The 13,618-nt window shown below is 45.6% G+C and overlaps 1 protein-coding gene across 3 annotated transcripts in view; it reads left to right on the forward strand.

The window, feature by feature from the left end:
• Nucleotides 1-667: 667 nt before the first annotated feature.
• Nucleotides 668-13,618, forward strand: part of zgc:172282 (leucine-rich repeat and fibronectin type III domain-containing protein 1-like protein) — a 154,214-nt gene continuing 141,263 nt past the window's right edge. For all 3 annotated transcript variants that reach the window (XM_061827707.1, XM_061827708.1, XM_061827705.1), the window contains exon 1: nucleotides 668-1,624. The gene's annotated coding sequence lies outside the window, so the exon portion shown is untranslated. The remainder of the gene's footprint in view (nucleotides 1,625-13,618) is intronic.

The raw sequence follows: 13,618 nt of genomic DNA on the forward strand, positions 1-13,618 counted from the left end.
AACCCACGTCTCGCTATAACCGGCAGCTGCAAAAACCTCTGTCGGAGTATTTGTGATTGCACTGATCACTGCTATTATTGTGCAGACCGGGGCTCATCTGTGTCTAGTGGGATGCCATCTACATAACTCTGCTTATCAATTACCCTTAATCAACGAGCCAAATGTCATTTCATTTATCAAAAAAAAAATAAATAAATAAATAAATAAAAAATAAAAATCAGATGCGGAAAATAGCTCATTTACATCCCCTAGTGGCAAGCGGATTTGAACGTTACATTGAGTCCACCACTTCTTCCGGAAGGAAAAAGAAATATGGCCATATTCTTTTTATGAAAGCCATTGGCAGATTTTATGTGGATTTCAGCATGTAAATGCAGTTTGCCTCCCTTTTAATCTCCTTCAAAAGTTGGACTCAAATGAACAGAACCAGCAGAGATTCCCCAATTGCTGCTTGACATTTTAAGCTCGGGTGTGTTTTTTTTTTTCCCTGGAAAAAAAAAAATGAAAATAAAACAGACTTTCATGCAAACGTCCTGCATCAATTAATTATTGCGCAATTCTGTCGGCAGCCAGCAGTGACGGACGCAGACTGGGTTGGGGCGTGCATGGGCTGCCGGGACAAAGCCCGCAGCCGCACTGTGCAAAAGCAACTGCAGGCGGGGCCATCTGGGATGCTCACAGCCCGTCGGAGCACAAGAACCGTTCGAGCAGGGATAAGACCGCGCCAAGGTTCTTCACTGCACAGAAGGGGATTTTTATTCTTTCTTATTTTTTTCATTTTTTTGTTTTGCTCCACCGGCTGCAACCGACTGGTCTGCGTTGGTTTACAATGCGGACCGACGGCGGGTCAAGTCAAAGTCACTTGTGAGGCGGAAAGAGGACAAGGAGTCCGAGGAGAGGTTCTTCTGCAAACCCCCCCCCCCCCCCTTGTGACGGAGCCCGGTCTTTGGGTTATCGTTCCATCAGAGGTGTTTGCGAAGAGCTGCAAAAAATAATAATAATAATAATAAATAAAATGATGGCCGAACTCCGCTGTCGGGACAGCCACGCGCTTGGATCTGGGAGCGACCACCCGCATCGGCAACACTCAGGTGACAAACAAGCACGCCGCCGTCTATAGGAGGGAATTTCACCACTCCAGGCTTTCCCGGTGTCATTGCTTCGTCATTGGCGACCGGAGCGGCGGTTACTACGCCGTTGGACGTTCGCCTTGAACGGGCGAGCGGACGGAGGGCGCGCGGGGGGCTCATGTGGAGCGCAAATGTCGGCGTAACGCGGCGGTGCGCCAACTCGGCGGCGTTTTGCCCGCTCCCGTGCGCCGTCCCGGCGGATCTCGAGCGGACGCCGGGCTCCTGGTTGATTTCGACTCCACTGATCCACGCTCACGTGGCCCGACGAACCCCTAAAGTGAGCGCCGCGCAGTGAGCAAGCCAAATAAGAAAAGTGGACATCGACTATTTTTGTCCCCCCACAAAAAAAAAAAAAAAAAAAAATGTTTCTGGTCAGGAGTGGGATTATTTCACGCATCCTTGGCTGAAAGGAATCGCGCGTACGGTTTGACAAGAGGGGAGATAACTGGAGCAATAACCTCCACCACCGGCGAGGAGGCGAGGGAGACGCACAGGTACGATCCCTAATGTCTCAATTTCTACTTTTTATTCGTCTGCTCGTTGCGCAATTTCTCCCACTCTCCGTCTGAGTAATGTACAAGGAGGATGTGAGGGAACCGGTGGCGGCGGCGGGCGGCGATGGGGGAGATAATGGCGCTGAGGGGTTCTCTCTCCGTGATGATGTCCAATTTTGAAGACTCGAGGCAAATGGAGAAATGCAAAAGAAAGGGTGAGAGTAAATACGGACGGAGGGATGGGGAAATGATGACATTCCCCAATTTGGATCCTGAGAGTTGTGCGGTGTGGCGATTAGTAGGTTGGCACGCGTCTGCCTCGCAACTCTGGGGTTCTGGGTTTGAAGCTCCGCTCACTGCCTTTGCTGCGTGTGGAGTTGGCGTGGTTACAGGTACTGCTTCTTCCCACGTTCCGAAAACATGCAAAGCAGATGAACCGAAGACCTTAAATTGTCCATATGGGTGTGATTGGTTATATCTCGGTTTGTCTCCTGTGATCCAATGCTGACCAGTCTGGGGTATAACCAGCTTATTGCCCTGATGAGGATAAGCAGACGAGAAAATGGATGGATTGACTTTCGCAGAGAGAGAATCGGGAAGGATACGCAGTTTTGCATATCGGTCGGGGCATAACTGAAGAACTTAAAAGGGCGGACTTCCCCGAGACGACAAGTGGCAGGCTGTGCAGAAGGGGAGAGGAAGACCTGGGGTGACTTAAAATGAGTTGTCAGGGGGTGGGGTGGGGAGGGGGCAGATGGAATACAGAAAAGCACAGGGGAGAGGAGATGGTCCAGGTGATAGGGGAGATGTGTTTATGGTAGGGGACGCGAAGGCCGTAATGGTAGCAGTGAAGGAGGACTGCTGGGAAGGTGAGCGGTGGAAAAAAAAAAAAAAAAAAAAAGGGAGCACGGTTGTGGATAATCATAAAATGGAATTGGGGAGGGGGAAATGGGGGAAGCTGCCAAAAAGACACAGGAGAATAACGGCAACAGCCCGCAAGTATTGCAGCTGGCGTTAAAAGCTGGAGCAGCAGAGCGCTATAGGGGCCAAGTGTACAAAACAATGCCGTGCTGTAGCCGCGCTTTGATATTATTTCATGTTCTGCCGGGGTAATGGCTCTTCCTGCACCGCGAGGAGGAGACGCGGATCGAGAATATGGAGGAACCCACGGAAAGCTGAAGGGAGACCACCGCACACGCGCAACAAAATACATCCTTTGCTGTGTCGGCCCGTCGGTTTTGCTTCAATTTAAATGCCCCCATATGCATTTTTTATGGGGTTTCCTCCATGAAATATAGAATATGACAACACAAATGAGGCTGGGTTAGCGTTGGTGGAAAAAAAAACCAAAAAAAAAAAAAACATTTCATCCCACTCTTGTCTCCAAAACATCCCAACATTTCACTCGCGACTGTGGATTGTGTAGCGCTTCACCTAGCTGACATTTGTGCAGCTAACGTACTACGAAGTTCTACGTGGGGCCCCCGTTTCAATGGCCCGGTGAGTGACGTGACTCAAGGTGACTACTAACTGGACAGCTTTCCAGAGCGTAGTCATCACCTTGAGTCTGCTGAGGAAGTGACCCTGAACAGACGAGGCGATATTGAGAATGCGTGGATGAAATTCGGGTAACGGCTGCGCTCGGCGACATTATCAGAGACAATATGTGATCGGTTTCAGTTTGGAGCTCAAAGAGAAAATCCAGATTTCAATCACCAGCATGTTGATATGAATAAAGACAGCATTCCGGTAAGTGGGGTGGACCCAAATGCAGGACTTCGAGGAAGAGGCATAATGTTCAATGTAGTTTATTTCGGAAACTGGGTCATACGTGCTGTAGCAGTCCGCAAGGCAGAGAAACGCTAGGCTAGGCGGGATCCAAAAGACTTACAGCAAGGGTTCGATGACTTTGAAGCAAACTAACTAACTCAACAGGACAGGTTCAAACTAAACGGCACTGTGACTAGGGTTACGCTAACTTACGCGTAGAAGCGGAGACTCCCACAGGCAGTGAATGCAACTCACTAATGCAAGGCAACGAACTGGCAAATCCCAGTGACAAAAATTCCAACAGTCCCAATGTGAAACAGCCCCCCCAGAGCAGTGGTGTGGCCACGCCCCTCTTGGCAAGTGGCCAAGGCTTGCTCATGACAGCGTTGGCCTCACAGTTCTGAGGTCCCAGGTTCGATCCCGGACCCGCCTGTGTGGAGTTTGCATGTTCTCCCCGTGCCTGCGTGGGTTTCCTCCGGGCATTCCGGTTTCCTCCCACATCCCAGAAACATGTGACATTAATTGGACACTAATTGCCCCAAGGTATGATTGCGAGTCCGGCTGTTTGTCTCCATGTGCCCTGCGATTGACTGGCAACCAGTTCAGGGTGTACCCTGCCTCCTGCTCGTTGAAGGCTGGGATAGGCTCCAGCACTGCCCGTGACCCTCGTGAGGATAAGCGGCAAAGAAAATGGATGGATGTTCTAGTGGGCCAACATTTATATTTTACTTTGCGTGGTTCTCAACCGGATTGAACGCATTTGTTTTTGTCTGCCTTATAAAGTCAGTGCTAAAAGTATCAAACAATGAAAAAAAAAAAAAAACGAGTCACAATTCTTCTTGCCGACTGCGGTCGAGCGTCAAGTTTCTTAAGAACCAGATCGGAGTGGGAGCTCAGGTGGGAAAAAAAAAAAAAAAAGTTTAATGTTGACCACCGAAATTGTCCCCAGTTATAATGTCGGCCAATTACCGATGCAGCGGAAAGATCCATTCCGCGGCGAAAATGAGCGCAACACAACAAGTCGTCTTCTGGGAAATGGTGGGCATCTGCACAAAAATGAGTCTGTAAACACTTTACTGCTTTCTGCAAAAGGCGACGGAGCAGAACTGTTGTCTCTTAGCTCGTCTCGAGTTCAAGGAGTTTGGATGCCGGATGAACGGACGGGAAGTAATTAAGTAGACAACATTAATTAATGAACGCAACCCAGTTTAAAAGCGGCTCTCCAGCTCACAAATCCGAGATTCAGTCAATCAAGTCCCGACTGATTGAATAATAGACGAGCGTTTGCAAAAATCTACCTGCGATCAATATGTAATTACTGTAAAAATGATCATAATTGATAGAATTTATTTTTCCCAGCACCTTTGAACAAAGCGTTCTCTATTTGGCACGTTGTAAGACGCGTCCCTATCTGCCAACCAATGTACCCTCTAAGCTGCGCAACTGCGCATTTGCGCACTCTCAGCACAGATGAAAACAGATCCAGCTCAGTGAACAACAGCCTGACGTGTATTTTTGTTTTTTTTTTTAAATCATAACAGCACACTGCCTCTCACAACAAGCCACACCTGGCCACACACTCTACTTCCTAGTTTACCTGGCTCCGCCCCCTCTGCTCTTAAAGGGGTAATTACAATTGGTGTGTAATGTTAAAATTCCACTTTGGCGCAGACAATAAAGTGCCCAAAAATCAAATTCTGTATTTTAAATATAGGAGGCAACATAACATTAACCTTAAAACTGTTTTGGAACATCATTCAGCTTTCAACATGCATTGCATCAAGATATTCTGCAAGCAATAATTCAGTTTTACACCAAGAATAACAGATGCGCATATCATTGTGGGTTTAAAAAAAAAAAAAAAAGAAACAAAGTTGGAAGCGCAGCACTCCCTGTGACCCTGGTGAGGATAAGCGGCAAAGAAAATGGATGGATGCAAGTTGGAAGCGACATTTCAAATTCATAGTTAGTAATGTATTTTTTTCGTTTGTTGACATTTTCAGTGTAAGTTTGTAAAAACATCAAAATTATTCTTAAAAATGTTCTGATGGGAATTGAACCTGAACCTTTTAATGAGCCATGGATGACACCGATTGCCCGCAGTGCGTACGTCTGATGATGCTCAGAGCATTCAAAGGGGGCGCAAATTATAACGAAGCTCACTTCAAATACTGTACAATGCTGCTTTTGCAATAATTTCATGAGATCTTGTTTAATATTAAGACAGAACGATCCTACGCAGAGGGCGGCTCAGCTGCAAAGCGTCGGCCTCACAGTTCTGAGGTCCCGGGTTCAATCCCGGATCCGCCTGTGTGGACTTTGCATGTTCTCCACGCGCCTGCGTGGGTTTTCCTCCGGGCACTTTGGTTTCCTCCCACATCCCAAAAAACATGCAACAATAATTGGACACTCTAAATCAGCGGCGTCAAACTCATTTTTCTCACGGGCCACATTGTCGTTCCGATTTCCCTCAGAGGGAAGTTATGACTGTGGAACAAAAATATTCATCATCATCTCATCATATTTACATACTAGTTTTAGAATCAGAAATCAAGGGTAATGTGCTTTTCAAGTATTCATGTTTGGTAACACAGAAATGCTTGTGATATCTCATCTTGACAATTTGAAATTTTGATACAGATCTTTACAACAATCACGGAAATTGACTCTAGATTTGGCTTTGCGGGGCCACATGAAATCATGTGGCGGGCCAGATCTGGCCCCCGGGCCTTGGGTTTGACACCCGCGCTCTAAATTGCCCCTAGGTGTGATCGCGAGTGCGACCGTTGCCCGTCTCTGTGTGCCCTGCGATTGGCCGGCGACCGGTTCAGGGTGTGCCCCGCCCTCCTGCCCGTTGACAGCTGGGATAGGGTCCAGCACTCCCTTGTGAGGATAAGCGACTAAGAAAATGGATGGATACCCTACGCAGATAAATTCGGCGAGTTTTTAAGAGGAGACAAGACAATCTTTTTTTAATATTTGTGGGAAAACGACGCGCCGCATGCTGCGGGGTCTGCAGGACCAGTCTGAGGCAACACGTCGCCGCCCGCGGTGATGTTTCTATTTCAACACGTTTGAAATGAAATCTTAAAAAGGGACGGCTGGGGATGGGATGGAGCACAGCTGCGGCGAAAGGCAAACATTTGCGGATGGTGAGATGATGAGAAGAATTTTGACTTGGTCAAAAAACAGAGGTCAATTAGGAGGAAAATGGCAGCGTGAAGGTGATACTGCAGAGAGAGGAAAAAAATAAATAAATCTTAAAGTCAAATGATTTTTGCGGTTTTATAATCAATAATGGCACACACGGGAGTCGAACAGGTGGGAAAAAGAACTGAAAAGAAAGTGATTATTCAGGAAGGAAGAGAGAAGTAAAAGATGAGAGGAAAGAAGGACGACCGCGATGTGGCCGTTTGTCTGGTTTCGTATGGGAAAATGGAGATTATGTCTCCATGATGTTCTCACCGCAGCGACACGTTGTCCACTACAGTCGGGGTTTAAATGTCGACACCGATCCGTGCGAGTGTCTGCGCGCACTCTATGACAGACGCTCGCTCATCGGCACATCTCCAGCTCGCCGGGGAAGAGCGAGGGAGAGATGGTGCTGAGCGTGAGCGGGGGAAAAAAAGACAGAGAAAGGTGGAAGGGAAGGAGAGCGGACCGATGCCAAGAGAGACGGAAAGCACAAGGGAAGCGAGTGGCGTGCTGAATGCCAAGCAGCACGCGCGGGGAAAGGTGATGCGTTGTGCTGATGTATCGCCGCCCGGCCCCACCGCTGCATCCTGTCAGTTACCATTACACACCAATTGTAAATACCCCTTTAAGAGCAGAGGGGGCGGAGCCAGGTAAACTCGGAAGTCGAGTGTGTGGCCAGGTGTGGCTTGTTGTGAGGCTTGGGAACGCATTTCAAATTCAAATCCTGGTGGCACTAATTGACTTCCATACTCTTGCTGTAAACCGGTGATCTTCTGAAATCGAAATACCACTGCTGCTCATGTCAATTTAAATCCCGAGGGAACAAAGACCAAATGGGGACACAACTCCAGCTGTATTATTATTCGTTATAGTTTAGAATTATCGACGCCTTCTACTGAAAAGGCTTTATTGCAGCAGCAATATCAGCAATACATTTAAAATCCGCTGCGGACCAAAACATTAATATAAAATATAAATCGGGAGGTGTTGTCAGAGAAAGAACCCTACAATATCTCAGGGGCATGACATTGCTATCGCGCCAAATTGACTCTGCTTGGGAGTTGTTACAGGTCCAGTTAGAAACCCATCCATCCATCCATCCATCCATTTTCTTAGCCGCTTATCCTCCCGAGAGTCGCGGGAGTGCTGAAACCTATCCTAGCTGTAGGCAGGAGGCAGGGTACACCTCATAGCCTAGCGTTGCTGTGCCTCTGCCTTCTCGGACTGCTTACACCATGTATGACCTCAGCTTTGAATAAAACTACGCCTAACATCATGCCCTCGTCTCGGAGTCCCGCATTTGGGTCCAGCCCCGCACCGTTGGTTCATGACAATTTATTGCCATCACTTGTTTTAATCGCTATAAAACAATGAATTAGAACATTACCCTTATTTTATTTCCATTCATCTATCAATTTTCTTAGCTGCTTATCCTCACAAGGGTAGTGCTGGAGCCTATCCCAGCCGTCAACGGGTAAAAGGGAGGATACACCCTGAACTGGTCGCCAGCCAATCGCAGGGCACATAAAGACAAACAGCCGCACTCGCAATCACACCTCGAGGCAATTTAGAGTGCCGAATTAATGTAGCATGTTTTTGGGATGTCTCAGTCTAGATTTTGGCAATAAACATGAAATGGATGATTTGCCCTACGATTGGCTGGATCTGGCCCTCAAGTCTTGTGTTTGACAATATTATTGGAGTATATGCAAACTTAACAATCAATCAGCGAATAGTTTTGTTTTTGTGGGTGCATTAATTGCCTGTAACGCATTACCTGAAGTGAGTTCACTTTAACAATTTTTTCCATACATTAAAAAAAAATAATAAAACTCATGAATAATTTTTATAACAATTTAAAAAAGAAATTGCTAGTAACAAAAAAAAAAAGAAAGAGTCTTTACAGCGCAGGTGTCAAACTCAAGGCCCGGGGGGCCATATCCGGCCCGCCACATGATTTTATGTGGCTCGAAAAGGCAAATCTAGTTTGTCAACTTCCATGCTTCCAAAATTTCAAATAGTCATATTCCATAAATGATAACGTTGTGTTATTAAAAGCATTTTTGACATGAAAAATAGTTGGAAACCTCATTACCCTTGATTTCTGATTCCCAAAATAGTTCATAAATTGATAAAAATATGATGAGGCGATTAAATATTTTGAGGGTTTCACAGTCATAATGAACCTCTGCGGGAAACCATAACTACAATGTGGCCCTCGACAAAAAAAAATTAGTTTGACACGCCTGCTTTGCAGCTTCAAACCAATCCAGAACCTCTTCATATTAAATGTACAAAAAAATACAAATAAAGATCCTGCAACTGACTGGTTGTTGTTGGGAAATTGGATATTGACGGAATACGCTGTGCAGTTAACGTACAGATACTGATCTGCTAAGCCTGCGCTCCGGAGTCAAGTCATTGCAATCATTTTCCCTCCGCGTGTATGGCAGCGTTCCAGGGGCTGGACAACATCTCCTTGAATGCTCTTAAATCCGATTTTCCAATCCCGTGTTGTATTGGGCAGGTGGTCGAGCAGGAGCGACATCAACGAATCGACCACTTTTTGCTTACGTCGGTAATCCAGAGAAAACAGAGTTTAAAAAAAAAAAAAAAAAAAGGTTTTCGTTTGGAGGCATATTTCATTATTATTACAGGATCGAAATAAAAGCAGACGTGCGTGGCCGACAGCTTAATCCAAAAATAACATAACACGGCCTGCTTTAAGCTTGCGCGTCTGTGTTTTATACATCTTGCTTTTAACAATTAATGGCGCTCCTCTAACTAGTCAGGAGAAAGCAGTTGAAAATATTAAATGGGGATTATATTACCGGCGTTAATATCAAACAACTAAGAATACTCCAAACCCGCGAAGAGGTGTGCAATGCTGACTGTAGCTTCAAGCCCCACTGTCATGAAATGCATGATTCTAAATGTGTCGAAGTGCCACACCAGCCGAAACGGTGATCGGCCGAAACGGCGCCGCTGGGGTGGCTCATCTCCAACACGAAGGTGGATCGGGCGGGGAGGCGGTGTGGCCGCGGCGTCATCGTCGCCCGCGGGTGGCGTTGTTTTTATCACCGCCGTGCGGAGGCGGATCGGACGGGGAGGCGGTTTGGCTGTGATCCGCATATCATCTAAATATGGTTAAAAACAATAGGGTAATATTGCTCCGGTCACTTGACACGGTTGTGAGATGTTCTCTTCTTCGAAAAGAGCTTCCGTGTCGTGTTAGTGTCCCACAGTTAGGGGCCACAGCGTGTTTTCAATGGCGAATGTCCCACTGTGACATCACGGACAGAGGATGCAGCCAATATGGCGACCACTTGGATGTCGAACGACAGTTCCGCAACTTTGCGCATGGATGACCCGCTCTCCGCTCATATTTATTTTTTCGTATGAACATTGAAGCGAATAACGTTATATGTGTTTTTCCATTACAATATGTATTTTAGAATGTTTATAGGGATGACACTTGACCTTCAAAGACAGATACATAAGCAGCTGCAGTTTTATGAAGGTTTAGAGAGCTGAGCTGAATATGTGGGACTTGGGTCTCCGGCGGACAGTTTTGTCTCCGGGTCACCTGTAATCTCCGTGGTGTGCTGCGGCATTGCAGACCCGACAGGCGGGCCCAGATAGCGAGCGGAGATAGATTGAAAAGGAGTGCGTGCGCTCACACCTTTCGCTCTCCTCATCAATTACAAGTGTCAAAAAGAAACACTGCCACATGATGGATTGATGCTCTACCCTTTCCCACCCCCTTCTCAATCAGTTCACTCATTGATTTTTCTCCACGTGGGTCATCCATTCTTTCTCTGCTGCTTTTCACTTCACGACTACGTAGTTTGTTTTTCTCTGTACTGCGCTCGAAGGCCTGTGCATGTACCGCACGGCACGTTCGCACAAAATTTGATATGGTCTCAGACTGCTTGCTATAAAGTCAAGCACATTCCCCAAATTGGACTGAACGAACTGTCGTTGAGTGTCGAATCTGAAGCACGGCGAGAGAGCGCGCGTCAGACATCTCTGTGGTCCCGGAATGTGTGGAAATAAAGTTTATGACTGACCTCCTTCTTCCGTGGTAGAACTGGGCTTCCTTTTATTGATAAAATTGCGCTCAAAAGCGTGACAAAAAGCAGAAATGTTTCACCGGTGCAAGAATTGCGAAACTGCTATCAAAAAAAAAGGGTCCAACGGTGTGTCAAAATGTACTGTAACAGGACTTGTTGACCTGTTTTTAACTGAAATAGATTTCAATTTCATTATATACAGCATTATATGACATTCTAATGCTTCAAAATCAGTAAGTATTTTCATTTTTTTAAAACCTGTCAAATGTCTTCATTGCAATTTCATTTTTTAAAAAAAAATTTCCCCCAAATCCTGTTATCATTGGGAGCGTTGTTCGAAAATATTTGACCTCGATTCTGACAGTTGAAGATTTGAAAATCATGATATTCGTCAGCAGGTTTTGCGAGGATGTATCGCCGGCTACGATTTGTTCATGCATGGTACTTTGCTCAAAACGCAGTGGGCCTTAATAGATCCCATGCAACACGTCCCAGCAACGTCGCACAAAATCTGTTTCAGCAACCGAGACAATTTAGCAAAAGCTATTTGGATCTCAGTAAATCGTCCCCTTGTGTGTAAGCCCGCTAACTAACAGACCTACAAATAGCGATCAAAACCTAACCTTGTAATTTTGCGGCTGGCGTCGGTAGTATTAAGAATTTTAAAGCCGGAGGGGCGCGGTCGCCAAAGTCATCGGTGCTGTCATTGTGGATGTCTTTCATGAAAGTTGGGTTTCTGGTCCAGTGCCCGGCAATGTGACATCTGCCATGTGTACCGCTTCATGAGTTTGGTGTTCGTCACGCTTTCATACCTTCTAGGGATCCCCCGATAGAGTTAGATGCCATATGCACCGTCTTTTTATGTACACTACATCGTGCATACAGTTTGTGCACGGCTGTGTAAGTAGGCTTCAAAGGGCAGTTTATTATAGTCAGTTGGATTAATGTTTCACTTTTCGACGTACAGGCCTTAAAAGAACAGATTTTATTGTATTGACTGACCATCTCAGTCCGCATCCCCTTATCCTTAAGACTCTTCCCACCAAGCTGAGATCCAAGCGTTGCTCAAAAGCTTTTACGTATCGTAAATCCTTCACAGTTCCTTTCACGGGAACCAAAGAGTCAATAGCTTGGATAATTCCACGCTCACAAATTTGTGGGAATAATTTTTTTCCCCATTCCTATCATGACTCTGCACCAACGCACCGCAGCAAGGTCTACAAAGATATGGATGAGAGAGTTTGGTATAGATCAGGGGTGCCCAGACTTTTTTTCTTTACCCCAAGATCTACTTTTCAAGGAGCCAGCCTCTCGCGAGCTACCGACGGTTGATGATGATGCTCCCAGAATGTTTTAAGGTTAATGTTATGTTGCTTCCTATATTTAAAACACAGAATTAGCTTTTTGTGCACTGTGTTGTCTGCTTTCATCCTGGATCAGGCTGTGCCAAGGTGAAATTTTAACATTACACACCATCCCATTCTGCACTTTCTACTTTGCATTCAGACCAGACTGTTCCCACTCGGAAAAGAGAAAATCTCGTCCAGTTTAACCACCTTTTCTTTGATTATTCACATACTCCAACGGTCAATGCATCTCAAAACAGCATTTCTTTTTGAACTTTCTCCATTAATATCAAAAGTAAACACCAGCAGCATGTCAAGCTCGTCTTTGCTCTACATTGCCCACACTTTTTTGCTCATTAAAGCAGCGGTGGTGGACGCTGTCATTATAAAACACATTGATGGGCTGAGTAAGTACTGTAACATTTGTAATTATGAGTACACGTCTTCAAGAGCGTACACAAGTAGGAAAAAGAGAAAGTTCGAGAAAGATCTGTGTGCTGCCTAAAAGAAACCAGTGGCTTCTTCTTTTCATTTTTTATAGTACGTATGTGAATTGTGCCATTGGATGTAACAACCAGTCATCCCTCACTCATTGAATCACATTGCAAAATGCCGCAAACTGAATAGCTGCATGTTATACTTTCAATTTGCATTGGATCATCTTTTTTTTGTACGCAACGCAGAATATCTGAGAAGAGACTGCATCAGCGGTGTACAATTGCGCACACGCGCAGTTTGGAGGGAACATTGGCTGACGTCTTTTTTCGTTTTTTGGCACGCCGTCCCGCGATCGACCAAGACTGCCTCGCGATCGACTGGTCGACGCATTGAGCACCCCTGGCGTAGATAGACGTGACTAACCTTAAAAAAACTTGGATATCAACAGGACAGACTATATTAAGGATGAATTTGAGTGGAGACTGCCAGCCAGATCTTCTTCGTCCAATATCATTCTGCAACCTCACAAATACGCTTCTGGAAGAGCGGTCAAAAACTGCCCACACACGCTCCTGAATCTTGCGGAAAGCCTTTTCGGAAGAATTGAAGCTGTTATAGCGGTAAAGAGAGGGCTAGTGTGATATTAAACTCTATTGATTAAGATGGGGATGTCACTTCAGATCATGTGCGTGTCAAGGCAGGAGGACGAATATCTTCGGCGGTGTGGTGCATATTTGAACCCTGGACGCTGCACAACTGACCAGTCAGCATGGAATGATGAGACATGATCCTAAAATAGATTTTCTTAGCAGAAGAAGGTGGATGGATGGATGAATTTCTCCCTACATTCAATCTGCAAAAGTGGAATTCAGTGGAGAAGATTTCAAAAAATGCTGATTCATTCAATGTTTACCTTTTTCCCCCACGTAAGACTCATTTTTAAAAAAATACCACTACATTCAACAATCCCCTGCCACTATGGCTGGTGCGGAGCTTTTTTTTTTTTTTTTTTTTTTAAACAAAGGTAAAATGTATGTTAGATTTTCTCTAAGTATAGATGTCAGGCACACACGTATACACGCATAGTGAGGAATATCTTTCATGCTTCTGTCAAGTTTGCACTCAAAAATGGAAGGTTGCTTGCGCGTGAACTCTTTTTTTTTTTTTTTTTG

Source organism: Syngnathoides biaculeatus, chromosome 8 (genome assembly GCF_019802595.1).
Source record: "Syngnathoides biaculeatus isolate LvHL_M chromosome 8, ASM1980259v1, whole genome shotgun sequence".
Taxonomy (NCBI): Eukaryota; Metazoa; Chordata; class Actinopteri; order Syngnathiformes; family Syngnathidae; genus Syngnathoides; species Syngnathoides biaculeatus.